General features: G+C 38.2%; 1 protein-coding gene and 1 long non-coding RNA gene across 9 annotated transcripts in view; both read right to left on the bottom strand.

The window, feature by feature from the left end:
* DDAH1 (dimethylarginine dimethylaminohydrolase 1) overlaps nucleotides 1-19,293 on the bottom strand; it is a 255,115-nt gene that overhangs the window by 51,860 nt on the left and 183,962 nt on the right. The window lies entirely within an intron of this gene.
* The window catches only part of LOC135964750 (uncharacterized), a 59,565-nt gene continuing 50,662 nt past the window's right edge, over nucleotides 10,391-19,293 (bottom strand). The window contains exon 4 of the long non-coding RNA XR_010577342.2: nucleotides 10,391-10,506. This is a non-coding gene — a long non-coding RNA (uncharacterized lncRNA). The remainder of the gene's footprint in view (nucleotides 10,507-19,293) is intronic.

Here is a 19,293-nt window from a genome sequence, read left to right as displayed (position 1 = left end):
ATTCTATTCATTTGCTTAGTTATTCAACAAACATTTATTCAACATTTTCAATATACTTGGCACTATTCTAGGTTCCGAGAATACATCAGTGAAGAGAGAAGAGCCCTGTGTATATTCTGGTGAGGATATGGAGAGATAGGCAATAAATAATAAACATTAAAAATATTAGTGGTAAGTGCTATGCAGTTATTTAATTCAGGAGATGTGATATAAAATGGTTAGGGTAGTTACTGTAGTTTGGAAGGTCAGGAACAGCCTTTCTGAAAGTGTGTCCTTTGTGCTGATATCTGAGTGACCAAAAGGACCAACTCTGTTACCCATAGAAAGAATGTTCCAACAAGAGCCAGTGCAAAGGCCCTAAGGTAGGAACAAGCTTAACGTGTTCAAGGAACAGGAAGACAGCTAGCACAGTGCTAAAATGAAGAGGGCAAGTGTTATGGGCTATGTGTCTCCTCAAGATTCATATGTTGAAAACTCCCAGGACTTAAGAATGTGACTGCCTTTAGAGATAGGGTATTTAGAGAGATAATCAGGTTAAAATGAGGTCATTAGGATGGGCCCTAATCCATTATGACTGGTATCCTTATAAGAAGAGCAGACTAGGATAGAGAGACATGGATGAAAGGACATGTGAAGACACAGGTGGCCATCTGCAAGCCAGGCAGAGGCCTCAGAAGAAACCAACCCTTCCAATACCTTGATCTTAGACTGCTAGCCTCCAGCGTTGTGACAAAATATCTTTCTGTTAAGCTATCCAGTCAGTGATACTAGCAAACTAATATGGCATGTTACCAGATAAAGCTGGGGTTGAGGATGGGGTTAGCTCATGCTGAACTTGGTAGACTTGCATAAAGAATTGGAATTTTAAGTATTATTGGAAATCACTGGAGAGTTTGCAGGAAGGGAGTGATATAATTTAATTTATGAATTCTAGATAGCTGCATCATGGAAAATGGATTGGAAGGCACAAATGGAAACAGGGAACTTAGTTAAAAAGCAATTGCAGTAGTCCAAGTGAAAGACAATGGTGGTCAGCACAAGTTTGGTGAGAGTGGAGACAAACAAAGTACTGAATTTGGAATGTGTTTTGGAGGGTTGACAGAAGTTGGTGGACTGAATGTGGGGGTGAAGGAAAGGAAGGGCCCAGGGTGACTTTTAGATTTTTGACTTGAGCAATTCAGTGGATAGGTGTACTGATTTCTAATATGAAAAATTCCGGGGAGAGGAGCAAGGCTGTAGAGAAAAAATTCAAGAACTGTGTGACCATGTTGAGTTTGAAATGACTTCTAGGTATTCAAATGGAGAGATCAAGGGGAGTAGTCAGAACCAGAAATAAAAATTGGGAGTCAATGATACTAAAAGGTACTTAAATCTAAGAGACATTAGAAGAGCTAACTCACACCATGATCTGCAGGAAGTGATGTGAGGAAACTTGCCTTGTCCATTAATATTAACAATACTATTCTAACAAAAAGACTCTAGGAGACATTGCTCATTCATTACTGTTGTAAAGTTTGGTAGCTGTTTGCAGCAATGGATGCAAAAATCCTCCTATGGCAGGAAGAGCTACTTAATGTACATTCATTATGATTGCACCAATACCATCTAGATAAAGGTCTGGAAACAAATGGATTGTAATGAACTTTCCAGAGGTAATAGGTAGTGAGGTCATCAAGTGCTACTTCTTGCCACTTGCCTGTACATTTTTCTATTAAATTCAGTTTTGTAGATGCTATATAAAACATAGCAGTAAAGCTGGGCACAGTGGCACATGCCTGAAGCCTCACTAATTGGGAGGCTGAGGTGGGGGGATCCTTTGAGGCCAGCAGTTTGAGGCTGCAGTGCACTATGTTCACACCTGTGAATAGCCACTGCACTCCAGCCTGGGCAACATAGTAATACTCTGTCTCAAGCAACAACAAATCTTACCAGTAGCATAAGATTTTATTCTTTCAGAAATCATCAATTTTGAAATTATGATCACTTGAATTGGAGATAAGGTGAAGTGCATTAAGCAAATCAATAGTGTAGGCAAGGCTATATAGCAAGAACAACTTTCAAACACATTTCAGGTCAGTCCAAAATACATTCACACTATATAGCACCATAGGACTAAATGAACATTGTTGTGCTAATTAAAACACATTTGTATTCACTTATTCAAGTAGGTCCCCTAAAGATCTGAACTGAGAAACACTTCATTAGTATATCCTCAATGATTGCTGCATGAGTAAGGCTGCATTTCTTTTAAAAACATTGTATTTGCTAATTTTTCACCAATTGTGGAGCTTTCTCAACAACTGGTGCAAGTTGGTGCCTTTTTTGACTGTTCTACCTTGCCCCATGTTTGAACATGATATGCAAGATGGTTTTTGTAACACTGGGATGATTTCTGGGGGGGAATTTTGGTGCTTATTTTTTTCCTTCCTAGTCCTTAGCTTTTTTGTGTGTTATTAAAGGCTTCATTAGAGATGGTTGTGAAAGGCTCTAGTCAGGATAAGCAGAGTGCACAGTAATTAATTCTGAGAAGCTGCCTTCTGATTCCAGGCTGAAGCATGGCAAATGATTTTGTAAATATTCACCCTTTGTCATATGTTCATACATTTGCTTTTCTTGGAACTTGTTTAAAATATGTTAGTGAAAAAACACCAGCTGAGTATTTGGATGCTTATAAGTATTAAACAAAGGCTCATTTCCAACCATAGTTGTACAAAATGGCTAGTTTCAAGAAATTGTCCTTGGTTATGATAATTGTCCATATTCTAACACTGTGTTAAAAAATAGTGAAGAATTTTTCTTCACTGTTATCAAATCTGGGCATCCTCAGCTGGAAAAGACTGGAACAGTTCAACAGTATTTTCCTAATAGAAACATTCCAGTCAATATTCTACCAAGGAAAACTAATTATCATCTAGCTAATGAGTTTTGCCTTTCCCAAATTACTTTGAAAAATATAGTAAGCCATATTTTTCTTGCCATTATAGTTTTGCCATTATAGTTTTTTTCTCCTTTTTAAAAAAATGTTGGTTTTACTTCTAACTTATCACTAAATATTAAATAATTTTTAAGTAAAACACTCATTGGAGGAATAACCATTAGGAATATAACACAGAAGGTACTTCATATCTGGTTTTGAGTAATACTCAAAGTACAATAACCTTAACACCATCTAGATTCTCTTCCTATGAGACAGAGCATAATGAAATTAGATTCTCATAAATGTCACTGCCCCCTATTTATTGTCTTTTTCCTTGAACCAAGGCAGAGCTGGCTAGGATCCATTGTCTCTCAAGCAGATTTATTATAGATCGGGTGCATTCCATTTCAGAACAGGAATGTGCTTGTTATGAAATGTACAAAGCTTATAGTCGAACAAAGCACACAATCTGTTGGCAAAACACCACTTAAATAGTGGGTATAGTCTGTAAAATTTTCTGAAGTATCTTAACTAAATTTAATATTACATAAGTTGATATTCAAATCTTGAAATAAGTCCCTAGTGAACACAGTTCTGTTTATGCTGTCAAAACTAAATTCATTTCAGTATTATGCAAATATATAACTGAAGTATTTCTTATTGACATGATATAGTTAGCTAGATTTTTCTTGTTGCTTCACTTTCTCCTGGATAGTACCACATGAACTTTGAAAACTAGATTAACTCAGGTCTTCAGGGCACAATGTAACATACTTTAGTGCTCAATGTCATTTAGTATCTGTGCAGTGAACTAAAGAGTATCTGATATGGTTTGGCTCTGTGTTCCTAACCAAATCTCATCTCAAATTGTAATCCCCATGTCCCACGTATCAAGGGAGGGACCTGTACAATCCCCAAGCATTGAGGGAGGGAGGTTATTGGATCATGGGGGCAGTTTTCCCCATGCTGTTCTCATGACGATGAGTGAGTTCTCACAAGATCTGATGGTTTTATAAGTGTTTGACAGTTCCTCCTTCACACACTCTCTTTCCTGTTACCTTGTGAAGAAGACACTTGCTTCTCCTTTGCCTTCTGCCATGATTTCAAATTGCCTGAGACCTCCCCAGCCATGTGGAACTGTGAGTCAAACCTCTTTCCTGTATAAATTACCCAGTCTCCAGTAGTATCTTTATAGCAGTGTGAAAGAAGACTAATATGGTATCCTTATAAATACCCAGGGAGAAACTAAGAGACAGTAAATACCCAGGAAGAAACTAAGAGACAGCTCTAAGAACAAAAAGAATGTGGGCAAATTTAGCAGTTAAAAGACACAAAAAACTAAGATTACAACAATTTGTTTTTAAAGTATGCCTGTTAAGTATACCTCTTTAGTTAAGTCTAAAAGGAAATGTGCAAAAATGGAAAGAGCTGTGGTTGGTTGGCGGAAAATGGTTGATGTGACACTGGTGGAAGAAGTTAAGAGATACTTGGGACCCCAAAGCCTAAATATTAAAACTTCATCCACTGCCTATAACTCCAGTAACCATTGCTCATTCTGGTTCTCAAGGCAGGGGACACAGCTTATCAATGCATGCTTTCCATTACTCTAAACATCCAAATACTAACATGATTCTGGATATGGGAGACTGGACCACTGGAAGCTGTATTACTGGAGTCTTTTTTGCTTGGGTTATCCACCCCTGGTTCACCTGTGGTCTATTCCATCCAGGCTCTCACTGAGTCCCCATACTTCCCTGGACTATTATTTTAGACTGAACTGGAAACAGCCCCAGACCAACTTTTTCTCCTACACAACCTATTTCTAGTCCATGTAAACACTTGCACATCCTTTGTTCACAAACTCTGGCAGTGCAGCTATGACCAACACAGTAGCACTTTCTTGGCTTCCTACCTAACCTGTTAGTCACCAGCTACTAATCTTCTGTATCTCCCAGACACCTATCCTTGGTGTTTCCAAACTGCAAAAATATATTTAATCTCTCTGAGGGGTTTATTTAAAGCCCACTGTCTCTGGACTTGAAGTGAAAAAGGTAACACATCTCATCCCACAAATTTAATGTAGAGAAATTAGAAAGTATAGATAAGTCAAAACCATTAAAAATCTTTGTAATCCCAACACCTATGCATAGATAACACTTACTGTTAATAATCTATTACACAAACTTCAACACATTCCTATTAAGTATTTTTATGAGAATTTTTTTGCTCATACTATTATAAAATTATCCTATAAGCACAAATATAGTTAAATAAAGCACAGGCCACTAAATTTAAATTCATATCATTTAAATTGAGATCGCTTTAAATTAGATTTTCTGAAAAAAAGTTATCTTCTGAAAACAGTCTTTTGTTGTTAGGTAACTGCAAATAAAATAAGTAAAGCTCCTCATATTGAATTTTAGAGTACTTCAAGACTGAACCCAAAGCAGAGATACAGACTTTTATGGTGGTAATAGAATTTGAGAACTTTATTAAAAAATTAAATATTTAAAGAAATACTCCAGGATCGATTAGGATAGGTGTTGAAATTTGAGGACAAAAATCAATTCACAGAGTGTTTCACAATTCACAGAGTGTTTCTTCTCTAAATATGCATGAATCAACCAGAGATAGAACAAAATAAAAATATTTAGCTGCCAAAAAGAAATTGTTCTGAGATATCAGCACAGGTTTTCTTCTGTGATGATACCAAGTTTTTAGGTCTTGTAGCAAATGTTGGGAAGGTAACCTTACAACTGCAAAATAATCATTGGATGTTGCACAGAGAGAGGTCCCTCTGTTCTCTGTGGATATACAGAGCACACCCAGAATGCACCTGGTCAACTTGAGCCCTCATTATCTTGAAGACACCTGATATTCCATAAGACTAGATGAGGCTGCCAGCTCCTTGTCCACACTGACTACATGCCATGTACCTCATTTTATAACTAAAAAGGATTTAAAATTCATGAAGCTTGTTGAAAGCTCAACTGTCACATTCTACTCATTCCAAAGTGTATGGGAAAAAGAGCAGAACAGACATTTCAACTGAAGCCATTATTGTGCGTGAATAGCCATATTCCATTAAATTGCTAATAAACCTTCTACACGATGTTGATCACATCAACCATACAGTTGCATTCCTTTCCTTTATACCAACTTGCCCAGTTTCATTCTATGCAGTATTACTCTTTCTGTGCCCTTTATTCCAAGGTTGCCCAGAATTCAAAGCACTTATTCAGTAAGTTTGTAATCCAGTTTAGTATGCTATTAACAGAATTCTTTAGAGGAGATCATGGAAAAAGAAACTCAAACTTATTTTTGGGTCAATGACCAACCTTAAGGGAAACACATATTAAACCAGTTTAAAGAAAAAGGTCAGGATCCATGAGGTATTAAGGAAAAAAGGGAAGAAAAAACATTCATTTCCACAATTTTCCAACATTCCTTAAAAATAAAAACAAGCCCAAGCATGGAATGGCAAGGCCCTGGTGCCCCTGTACTAATGGTGGTGGACAATACTGCTATTCATAGGAAGTGAGAAAGCAAAGGTTTTTCCTCAACACCAGGGAAGTTTTGGCTTCCCTTACCTTCATTTATTCTGGGGTTCAAATTAGAACTTTATAAATCTCAAGTTTGCCTCTCAGAGCAAATAGTAACATACAATGGCTTAAATGCTTTAAAGTTTGCTTTTTAATAGCATAACTAATTAACTGCCTCTATTGTAAATGGCTTATTAAGCCACTCCTATTAGGGTGTTAACTACTGGAAATATGTAAAGCTGAATAGATACCGTATGGAATTAGGCATTTAAAAATAACTAGTGTACTGTTTACCTGCCTGATGAGCAGTTTATCCCCCATTTAGATATTAACTGAAAATATGTAATGGAAAAAAAATAAAGTTAAGGAAACAGATGTGTTAACCTTAAAATTCTTTCATCAAATAGCAAAGTTATTTCTTATAATTTTTAAATTCTATATCCATCTTAGAGCCTTAGAAGAAAGTCTAGGTCTCTCCAAATTCAGGGTACCAAATGCTTGCCTCTATCCAGGCAGTTTTCCAGTAAGCAGAGCTGGAAAAGCTTTTCTTTTCACAGGGTAACTGGTTTGGAATAAGCTGCCTGTGTATCCAGAATGGTTTTTTTTTTTTTAAGCAAAATCAAGCTGGACAAAAGTGAAATTCACTCCCTGGATTACCTTATGATTATGAAAATATTTGTGTCTATTTTTTAAGAGTTCCCAAGATTAGGCAAAATAAAAAAAAATTTTCCTGCAGCTTCCCTGCTGAAATACCTTAGTGAGAACGCATAAAAACCAACTCTAAATGATGCACAAAGCAACTGAGAGTAAGTAAATGTTAAAGCAACAATAATATGATTCGACACAAATAAGTAATAGCCCCAATATAAAAAGCTGCAAAATTACAGTAATTTTACAACCCATTTGAAATAGCAAAACACATTGTTACTTTACCAAATATTAACTGATCACCTAATGTATGTCAAAGCTACATGCAGGTATCTGTGTGGTAAATTTCTGGACTGGGGAATTAAATGAAAAGAAACTAGCATAGGATATTTAGTTCACAGAATCATGAAAGGTAAAACTCACAAGAGATGTTTGTGGTCATACAGCTCAGGTGACCAATTCCCACTAGGTTGGCATGACTCTCCCCTGCCACAGAGGCAGAAGCAGGATTAGAACCCAAGTCCCCTTGTTTACAGTTTAACAAGATTCCTGATGAACTAAAGATGGTTTTGATATGAAAAGGCAATGTTAAGACTACGAATAGAAAGTTGTTTCTACTTTTAAAGTTTTAGAATCATTAATACATTATTAATTATATATACATATATATTTAAATTGTCTTCTAGACACCAAGCACAAATTACCAGATTTCATTTAAAATTTTCATATTGGCTGGAATTTCATCATTTCATGGCATCAAACGAGGAACCATCTGCCATCTAACCAAACCCAAAGGCCACAGAATAAATGTGGCTTGCACTGAAAAACAAGAGTGAGGACCATGGTCCTCTGTGATACTAGGCAGGCACGTACATTTTTAGAGGTTTCCATACAATTCAAAGTTAATGGTCTAGGTGTTTTTCAATTGGTATTGATAAGGAAAATGTAAAAATCAAAGCAATTTACAATGTCTGCCAGACTTTCCTTCACAGATTGTTTCAGGAAGCAAAACATCTTCCCTTTTCCTTCGCCTCCTCATCCCCCCACCCCCATACAAGTTGACACACACACACACATTCAGTAAAACTTTTGACTAATCCATTTGATGACTGAAGATTTGGCTTCCCAACTAAATTGATAACCTCTCTTCCTCTTCATTAATATTTGAAGGCTGCCCACCTAAAGAATTGGAAAATATATAGTACAAACTGTAACACAATTTTTGTATTTGATCTCTAATTTCTGACAGCTGAACACTTGGCAAATGTGTATATAACATGAGCATAAAACGTGTCATATGAGTAAAGTTTTCAGCATGAATATGAGGTAATAAAATAATTAGACTAATTTTTATACATGACTTATTGGACTTCATTTCTTATTTCAATCATATTTTGCATATTGCCGTTTTATGAAGGACATAAGTAAAAGACTATTCTGTTCAATACAAATGGTATCAAATTTTGAAAACCAAAAAGGGCTAAAAGAAGTTAATGAGGGTGAATGGAATTACCTCTATTAAAGGTAAAGTGATAGAGAGCAGGTGTAAGCTATTATGAGGAGGCCATTTTGTATCTCCTCCTCCTCATAGTTTCTCCCTAAATATGCCAAAATGAAAATCTTAGCTTTGGTTATGTGCTTAGCATGTCTTCATTAACAAAAATTTCTAGTAATGTAATGGAAAGAGGATTGTACTCTGCTATAGAAGGCAGAAAAAGTAACAGTAAATGAGTACCCTCTCTATGGAACCTGGGATTTTTTATTTTTTATTGTTTTTTTGAGACAGGGTCTTGCTTTGCCACCCAGGCTGGAGTGCAAAGGCACAATCACAGCACACTGCAGCCTTGACCTCTGGGATTCAAGAGATCCTCCCATCTCAGCCTCTCTAGTAGCTGGGACCACAGCATGTGCCATCACATCCGGGTAATTTCTGTATTTTTTTGTAGAGACAGGTTTTCACCATGTTGTCCAGGCTGGTCTCAAACTTCTGAGTTCAAGTGATCTACCCACCTTGGCCTCCCAATGGGCTGAGATTATAGGGATGAGCCACCATGGCTGGCCCTCTGGGATTCTTTTTAACAAGTGGAAATCCTAGCAAATGAAATGCCCTATTCTATCCTTGCAAATGAAGTAAGCATCCAGACAGGTGTTTTGTGACATCACTAAGCAAGTATAACAGGAAAAGGCATATGAAACCCTACAGAAAATTTATAGTGACAGGTAGAGATAATGAGGCACAGCTAAAATTCTAAATTAAAAATATTTCTGAAGGCAAATTTCAAAAAGCTTTTTACCTTTACCATTTCTAAATTTTCTAATGTGCTTTAAATGCAAAAATATGTCTTAGGTCAGGCACATAGATACTAAAATAGAACTTAATCTATTGCTCCATTATAAGTGAATACATTATTTCCATTATGGTTTATTTGTAGCAAGTTTTGTTTTTAACCTCAAGGGAATCATGTAATATTAAGGGATGTAAGTAGTCTTATAGAGAATTATCCAGCCCCTTGTTTTCACAGATGAACAAACTGAGGCCCAGTTGAACCTCTTGTTCAAAGCCACCAGCTAGTTGTATTTCAGAGCTGTGTCTTCTGTCTCCCAGGGCAGGGAGCAGTGCTCTTTCCATCACATCCACAGCATCAGACTTCCACTAACTGGCTGCAATAGCTATAGTCAATAATGGTGCCCTACTATGCTCTCTTCCTGGATGACCTAATATTTAAGCTTCTTAACAAATCCATGAATTACATAATATTTGAACCACTATTCTACAGAAAGGAAACTGAGGTACTGAACACTTATGTAACTTGTGAGTCAGCCTCCAGAGCCACACCACACACCCATTCTTCACCATTATACTACTGTTCACTGTTCTCTTCTTTTCCAAGGCATTTGTTGACCCTATATATTCACTGTACTCTAAACTGAACTTTATTTCCCAAACCTGCTGGCATCCTTACTTTCCAACTCAGTTAATGTCATCACTGTCCTCTTTAATCACCAACCTTGGAATCTTAGGTCATCTTTGACTCCTGAGTTCCTCACCTTTTTCCATGTTTCTACCACTGGAAAGGCTCTTGAATCCATGTACACTGCAATTTCCTAACAAAAGGCCTCATTCCCTGTTGCCTGAATGATTGCAAAGCCTCCTAGCTCATCTCCTTCTAACAGCTGTCCCTTCTTAAATTCATAACACACACTGGAGCCACAGTAATTCTGCCAAAACAACAGAGAGCTCATTGGTTTAAAAACCCAAGCTTACCTAACATTCTCGGTTACATTTTTCTTTTAAGTGTATGAAGTTTTCTTTTTCTTTCTCAATCTTCTCCTTGAAGCCTTATACAATTGTGTGAAGTTGGTATTATTTTCCCGATTTAACAGATGATGAACCAGACCCTATGACATTAAGTAATGTTTAGTAGAGAATTTAAAAACTTATAAATTCTGTTATGTAAAAATGTAACTTCATTTTCTTATAACTAGATAATCCGGGTAAACACAGACAAGTCCAGTAATTTCTCAATTATTTCAAATTCCAACTCAGTTAAATTCAGGTCCATCCCCTCCTCTCCACTGCTTTCTTCCTAGGTGACATTCACAATGAGCATTTACCCAGCATTTTGTGCTGGCATCTTCCAGGATGTACAATAATCCCAACATAGTCTCAGATTCTTGGTCTCTGGCACTGGCGTAGCTGAAATGGTGACACTCCCACTAGCCTTTGGTTACATGATCCATGCTGCCTTCTGTAGTCACACATTATTTGTGATAACAAACAAGGTAAGGATTGGTAAGGATCAGAGGTAATGCAGGTATAACATGTAGAAAAGTGACTAGCACAAGGCCTGTTATTTACAATTCTGAAAGCCCACAAAGTTCTGAAAACCAAGTGTATTTTTTTTTTTAATTTAGTGCCTGAACTACTTTGGTAGCAAAACCTGACTACATATGAAAGTTTTACAGTATAGACTTTATCTCATCTAGAATGAGCAGTCATAGGTTTTGCTGCACATATATTAATGTGGTTGATTAAAAGGTGCTATCTTAGACTCATCTGGGTGTGTTATGAAATATGGTTGACATACTCATTTACTTTCAAAATATAAAACATTATAAATTTTGAAACACATCTGGCACTCTGGGTTTCAGAGAAGGAACTATAGACCTGAAAGAGATATTCTGGCCGAGCATGGTGGCTCATGCCTGTAATCCCAGCACTTTGGGAGACCAAGACAGGTGGATTACCTGAGGTCAGGAGTTCAGGACCAGCCTGGCCAACATGGTGAAACCTCGTCTCTACTAAAAGAGTACAAAAATTAGCTGGGTGTGGTGGCGGGCGCCTGTAATCCCAGCTACTCAGGTGAGACAGGAGAACTGCTTGAACCTGGGAGGTGGAGGTTGCAGTGAGCCGAGATCACTGTACTCCAGCCTGAGTGACAAGAGCAAAACTCTGTCTCAAAAAAAAAAAAAAAAAAAAAAGATATATTCCATTGATACAGAATTCTAGGTTGGCAGGTGTTTTTGTTTTTTTGGGAAAACACTTGTCATTACAATGTTTTCAGCCTGCATTGTTTCTCTTCTTCATTTCAATAGTTTTGGGGGAACAGGTGATTTTTGGTTACATGGATAAGTTCTTCAGTGGTTATTTCTGAGATTTTGGTGCACCTGTCACTGAGAAGTATACATGGTACCCAATGTGTAGTCTTTTATCCTTCATCCCCTTCCCATCCTTCCCCCAGAGTCCCCAAGTCCATTATATCATTCTTATGCCTTTATGTCTGCATTGTTTCTAATGGGAATTCTGCTGTCATCCTAGTCTTTATTCCTTTATACACAATGAGTATTTTTCCTCTGACTGCTTTTCAGATTATCTCTTCACTACTGGTTTTCAGTTACAGGCATACCTTGTTTTATTGTACTTTGCTTAATTGTGATTTGCGGACATTGTGTTTTTTTTTTTTTTTACAAATTGAAGGTTTGTGGCAAACCTGCCTCAAGCAAGTCTATTGATGCCATTCTTTCAACAGCATGTGCTTGCTTGTATCTCTGTGTCACATTTTGGTTAATTCCTGCAGTATTTCAAACTTACTATGTCCACATAAGACAGCAAACTTAATCAATAAATGTTGTTGTGTTCTGACTACTCCATTGACTGGTTTGTTTCCCTGTCACTCCCTCTCCTGGGGGTCTACCTACTCCTGGAGACACAGCAATATTGAAATCAGGCCAATTATATCCTACCATGGCCTCCAAGTTTTCAAGTGAAAGGAGGAATTGTATGTTTCTCACTTTAAATCAGAAGTTGGAAATTATGAAGCTTAGTGAGGAAGGTATGTTAAAAGCTAAGACAGGCCCAAAGCTAGGCCTCTCGTGCCAGTTAGCCAAGTTGTGATTGTAAAGGAAGTTGCTGAAGGAAATTAAAAGTGCCACTCTAGTGAACACATGACTAATAAGAAAGTAAAACAGCCTTGTTGATGATATGGAGAAAGTTTCAGTGGTCTGGAAAGAAGATCAAACCAACCCCAATATTCTCTTAAGCCAACGCCTAATCCAGAGCAAGGCCCCAACTCTCTTTAATTCTATGAGATCTGAAAAGAGGTGAGGTGAGGCAGCTGCAGAATTGTAAAGGTAGCAGAGGTTGGCTTATGAGGCTTAAGGAAGGAAGCCATCTCTACAACATAAAAGTACAAGGTGAAGTAGCAAGTGCTGATGTAGAAGCTGCAACAAGTTATTCAGAAGATCTATTATAGCTAACACACAGCATTGTATGTTATGAATATGGTTGATGAAGATGGTTATACTAAATGAAGGTTTTCAAAGTAAATCCAATAACCTTATATTGGAAGAAAATGTCATCTCAGACTTTCCTAGCTGTTAAGGAGAAATCAATCCTAGCTTCAAAGCTTCAAAACACAGGCTGACTCTCTTGTTAGAGGTTAATGGAGCTGATTACCTTAAGTTAAAGCCAATGCTCACTTACCATTCTGAAAATCCTTGGGCCCTTAAGAATAATGCTAAATTGACTCTGACTGTGCTCTACAAATGGAACAACAAAACTTGCATAACAGCACATCTGTTTACAACATGGTTTGCTGAGTATTTTAAGCCCACTATTGAGACCTACTGCTCAGAAAAAAAGACTGCTTTCAAAAAATTACTGCTGATTGACAATACACCTGGTCACCCAAGAGTTCTGATATAAATGTTCAAGGGGATTAATGTTGTTTTTATGCCTGCTGACACAAGAGTCATTCTACTGCCCATAAATCAAGGAGTAATTTCAACTTTCAAGTCTTATTATTGAAGAAATACATTTCATAGGGCTATTGCTGCCAAAAACAGTGATTCCTCTGATGAATTTGGGCAAAATAAGTTGAAAACCTTTTGGAAAGGATTCATCGTTCTAGATGCCATTAAGAACATTTGTGATTCATGGGAGGAGGTCAAAGTATCAACACTAACAGAAGTTTGGAAGAAGTTGATTCGAACTTTGAATGGTTTAAGAATTCAGTAGAGAAAGTAACTGCAGACATGGTAGAAATAGCAAGAGAACTAGAATTAGAAGTGCAGCCTGAAGATGTGACTAAATTGCTGCAATCTCATGATAAAACTTGAATGGATGAGGAGTTGCTTCTCATGGATGGGCAAAGAAAGTGGTTTCTCAAGATGGAAACTGCTCCTGGTGAAGATGCTGTGAAACATTGTTGAAATGACAATAAAATATTTAGAACAGTCCAAAAACTTGCTTGATTGATACAGCGATGGTAGTTTGAGAGGACTACAATTTTGAAAGAAGATCTACTGTGAGTAAAATGCTATCAAACAGCATTGCATGTTACAGAGAAAAGTTTCATGAAAGGAAGAGTCAATCAACATAGCAAACTTCACTGTTGTCTTATTTTTAAAAATTGCCACAGTCACCTCAACCTTCAGCAACCACAACCCTGATAGGTTGGCAGTCATTGATGTTGAGGCAAGACCCTCCCCAAGAAAAAGATTATGACTCGCTAAAGGCTCAGATGATTGTTAGCATTTTTTAGCCATAAAATATTCTTTAACTGAGATACATATATATTTTTCAGACATAATGCCATTCCACAATTAATAGACTACATTAAAATGTAAACATAACTTTTATTTAGACTGGGAAGCAAAAAAAATTGTGACTCCCTTTATTGCGGTATTTGCTTTTATTGTAATAATCTGAATGGAACCTGTACTATCTTTGAGGCATGCCTGTATTTGATTATGATGCGTAAAAGTTTCTGGTATTAAGTAGTGATTTCCCCTCAATGCTAAGGCAAGGCTCTTCTGAGGCTCTACTCAAAGCCCTGTGTATTGTGAGAGCTCTCTTTTCTGACTTTTGGGAATATAATGTCATTTCTGCATGAGTTCTGGGAATTGTCTGGCCTATTTTCTGGTGGTTCTTTCTCTAGCTTTGGGTAGTTCCTCTTATGCATGCACAGACAAATAAATACCTAGCCAAAGACTCAAGTACTGGAATGCTGTATTTGAGCAGCCCCTCATCTCCAGTACTCTGCCCTGCAAATTCTACCATTTTAGTTCTCCCAAACTCTGATTTTCGTCCCCTCAATTTGATAAGACCAGTAGGTTCTGTTCTACATCCCCTCCTCCACCTCTGTGGCCTGAAAACTGTCTCCAGACAATAAGCTGGGAAAATTGTAATCTCATCATTTGTTTCCCTTCCCTCAGCGATCAGTCCTACACTTCCTGTGTGCACTGTCTGCAAAGTTGTTTCACATAGTTGGTCCAGTTTTCTAATTACTTACAGCAAAAGGGAAATTCCTGTAGTAGTTAATCTTTCATGATGGAAGTCAAAGGTTCAAGCCTATACACCTAAACATTGTTACTTTTCCTTCCTGACCACCTCTGTGACAATATTATATAATGTCCCATAACTCAAATGACTCTTTTTCCTCATTTAAACAATGAGGAACAACATTTCTCCCCTTAACAAATAAACAGAAGGGAGGTCTAGAAATTACTTCTCTATGAACAAATTTAGTGATTCCTGATGATCTTGGTGATGCTGGCATGAAAGGAAGCAGACAGTGAGCATGATAAAACTTCTTTAGGATTTATTTACATGTTACTTAAAATGCAAAGCTCTGATACAACTTTAACTCTAATGGACCTTGGAAGCTAATTAAGGAGACCATTTGTAACTGTATAGCAGTCTGTCTCTGGACTGTATTTGGAAGATGAGTCTGTATCAAAGTGGTTAATAAGCAAATTTAACCATTACAGAGTCTCAGAAGTACAAGTAATAATCACTGCTGATTCTTTTCCTCTTCTCCGCTACAATATCTATTTAAGCCTCTGAATAAGACAGACTTGGTCTGCCAGAGTACCTCTGCTGAAGAACTCAAAGCCACTGGCACAGAGTAAAAGCAGTTAGAAACACAGAACCATAGCTATAGCCAGGGAGCTTTTCTAACTTGAATCAAAAACAAATTCAGAATGGCTTGAAGAAAAACAATCCACTGAAGGCTGTTGAAAAAGACCAGGATCATCTTAGAAATAAACAAAGCATTAGTAAAATACATAGTAAATTATAGCTTACTGACTGTATTCTTTAACAGTTTGCTTTTAAGAGAGCAACCTCATTTTAACACATAGTTCAAAAGCATATTATAAAGTTGGAAAATGTGCAACCTTTTCCTTAAATAATTTTGCCACTGGGAAACCCATATGTTTGGACCACGGGGCCTTAACCAAGGCATAACCTCTTATCTGATGTGAGTTTACTCTGCAGTTAGAGCAGCCTGGCAGGAAGATGGTATAGGAGAGCAGTTGAGCTCATGGATATTGGAGCAAATGAGGCCTCATTTTGAATATAGGATCTACCACTTACTTACTAGTTGTGTGACCTTGGGCTATTACTCAATGTCTTAGTGCATTTGCATTGTTATAAAGAAATACCTGAGGCTGGGTAATTTATAAAGAAAAGATATGTGTTTGGCTCAAGGTTCTACAGGTTGTACAAGAAGAATGGTGCCAGCATATGCATCTGGGAAGGGCCTCAGATCACTTCTACTCATGATGGAAACCAATGGGAGCAGGTATGAGCAGAGATCACATGGTGAGAGAGATGAAGGAGGAGAGAGAGGGAAGGAAGATGCCAGGCTCTTTTTAATAAGCAGCTCTTGCAGGAACTAATAGAGTGAGAACTCACTCATTACCAGGAGGATGGCACCAAACATGAGGGATCCACCCCCATGACCCAAACACTTCGCAATAGGCCCACCTCTTAACATTGGGAATAAAATTTCAACATGATATCCAAAGTATATAATCCTTTCCCTGGTTCCCCAAATCTCATGTCCTTTTCATATTGCAAAATACAATCATTCTATCCCAACAGTCACCTAAAATTTTAGCTTGTTCCAGCATCAACTCAGAAGTCCAAAGTCCAAAGTCTCATCTGAGACTCACGGGAAGTTACTTACAGCTGGGAGCCTGTAACATCAAGGACAAATTATTTATTTCCAAGATACAATGTTTATACAGGCACTGGGTAAACAGTCCAATTCCAAAAGGGAGGAATTGGACAAAAGAATGGGGTAACAAGCCCATGCAAGTCCAAAACCCAGTAGGGCAGACGTTAAACCTTCAAGCTCCAAAACAATCCTTGACTCTCTGTCCCACGTCCAGAGCATACCGGTGCAAGGTGTGGGCTCCTAAGACCTTAGGCAGTGCTGTCCCCACAGTTTTGCTGGGCAGCACACATGGTTGATCTCATGAGTTGGAGTCCAATGCCTGCAGCTTTTCCAAGCTGAGGGTACATGATGCTGGTGGGTCTACAATTCTGGGATCTCGAGGATGGTAGCCCCATTCCCACAGCTTCATTAAGCAATACCCCAGTGGGGACTCTGTGTAGGGGACTTTTACCCTATATTTCCCCTCCACACAGCCCTAGTAGAGGTTCTCTGTGGGGGCTCCACCCTGCAGCAAGCTTCTGCCTGGGCACTCAAGCTTTCTGATATATCCTCTGAAATCTAGGTGGAAGCTGCCAAGCCTCCATCACCCTTGCATTCTGCATGCCTGAAGACTTAACACCATGTGGAAACTACCAAGGCTTATTAAGGCTTATACCCTGCAGACAAAGACAACCTGGCTGGAGCTAAAAGCAGCAGGGATTGGGGGGTAGTGTCCTGAGGTGGTGTAGGGCAGTGGTGCCCTGGGCCATTCCCCCAAAACCACTCTGGCCTCCTAGGTCTCTGGGTCTGTAATAGGAAAGGTGGTCTTGAAGGTTTTTGAAACACCATCAGGATCTTTTTCCCACTGTCTTGAATTAGTGCCTGGCTCCCTTTTATCCATGTTAATCTCTCTAGCAAGCAATAGATCAGCCACATCCTTGGATTTCACCTAAAACTGCTCTTTCCTTCTCCTACTACATGGGCAGGCTGAAAACTTCCCAAAATTTTCTGCTCTGTTTCCCTTTTAAATATAAATTCCAACTTAAGCTCATTCCTTTGCTCCCATATCTGATTATAGGCTGTTAGAAGCAGCTACACCACTTCTTGAGTGCTTTGCTGCTTAGACATTTCTTCTACCAGATAACCTTCATCGTCATCACTATTAAATCCAGCCTTCCACAAATCCCTAGGACATGGACACAATGCAGTCAAGATCTTTGTTAAGGCATAACAAAAGTGACCTTTGCTCCAGTTCCCAGTTAGTTCCTCACTTCCATTTGAGACCCTGTCAGCTGGGCTTTCACTATCTATATTTCTATCAGGAATCTGGTCACAACCAATTAGCTAGTCTCTAAGAAGTTCCAAACTTTCCCTTGTCTTTTTGTCTTTTGAGGCCTCCAAACTCTGTCCATTATCCAGTTCTAAGGCTGATTCCCCATTTTCAGGTATTTTTATTGCAATGCTCTACTCCTCAGTACCAATTTTCTGCCTGTGGTGCTATAAAGGATACCTGAGGCTGGGTAATTTACAAAGAAAAAAGGTTTATTTGGCTCACAGTTCTGCAGGCTGTACAAGAAGCATTGCACCAGCATCTACTTCTCATGAGGGCCTCAGGTTGCTTCCACTCATGGCAGAAGGGAAAGAGGAGTTATTGTGTGCAGACATCACATGGTGAGAGAGAGGGAGCAAGGGTTGGGGAGGTGCAAAGTTCTCTATAACAATCTGTTCCAGGGGAACTAAGAGAGTGAGAACTCACCTGTTAACTCTGAGCATGGCACCAAGCCTTTCATGAAAGATCTGCCCCCACAACCCAAACACCTCCTACTAGGCTTCACCTCCAACACTGGGATTCAAATTTCAACGTAAGATTTGGAGAGACAAACATCCAAACTATATCACTCAACTTCTACAACTTTTGGTTCCTCGTCTGTAAATTGGAGATCACAATCGTGACTATCTCATAGGGTTGATATGATGATTAAATGAAACAATACATGTAAAAAGCCTTAATGAAAAGCCTGACACAAAGTGATCCCTCAATCTTAGTTGTTTACCATTACTACTATTGTTAGAAAAAATAAACTTTCTCTTGAACACCAGTCTTAGAAATACAATATGAATAGACAGTAATTGTCATTAAACTATGAGATTACAGAAATAATGTGAATGAAAAAGTCATTATATAAAAATAATTGTAAGCCTTGTTCACAGTGACCCATGAAAAATGCAATTGGAATCACAAAGGGAAACACCACACTAAATTTGCCTCATTTTTCTGAGTTCCATTTCTAAATGTGTTGTCCAGAATCATTAGAATACTTAATAAAGTGTAAAATGACATGTTACATGAAAAAAATCATAAAAATGTCATTATAACAACCCAGAGCCATCTCCTTTTTGGCTTATCTGGATGTAGCACCCAGTAAATCCTAGTAGACAGTAATACTCCAGGACAACCAATGGCTCTCTGAAAAATGTCAAAAAGAAGAAAGTGTCACCTTCACTGTGCTCCTGATGATGCTATTTCTATCTACTTCTCAGTGTGGAGTATTTGGCATCCTGACTGACAGTCTGTTTAAAGTTCCACCGGTCCAGGATTCACTTGAAGGAATTCAAATAGACGACTCCTCAGAGGCTATGTAGCAAAATGATTACAACTTGGTTCAAATGCTTTTTCTGATAGTTGCTAGTTGATTGGGAAAGATACTATACTCTGAGCCTCAGTTTGCTCACCCATAAAATG

This window comes from Macaca fascicularis, chromosome 1, assembly GCF_037993035.2.
Source record: "Macaca fascicularis isolate 582-1 chromosome 1, T2T-MFA8v1.1".
NCBI lineage: Eukaryota > Metazoa > Chordata > Mammalia > Primates > Cercopithecidae > Macaca > Macaca fascicularis.
The sequence above is the reverse complement of the archived record's forward strand: the minus strand, read 5'-3'. Positions and strand labels throughout refer to the sequence as shown.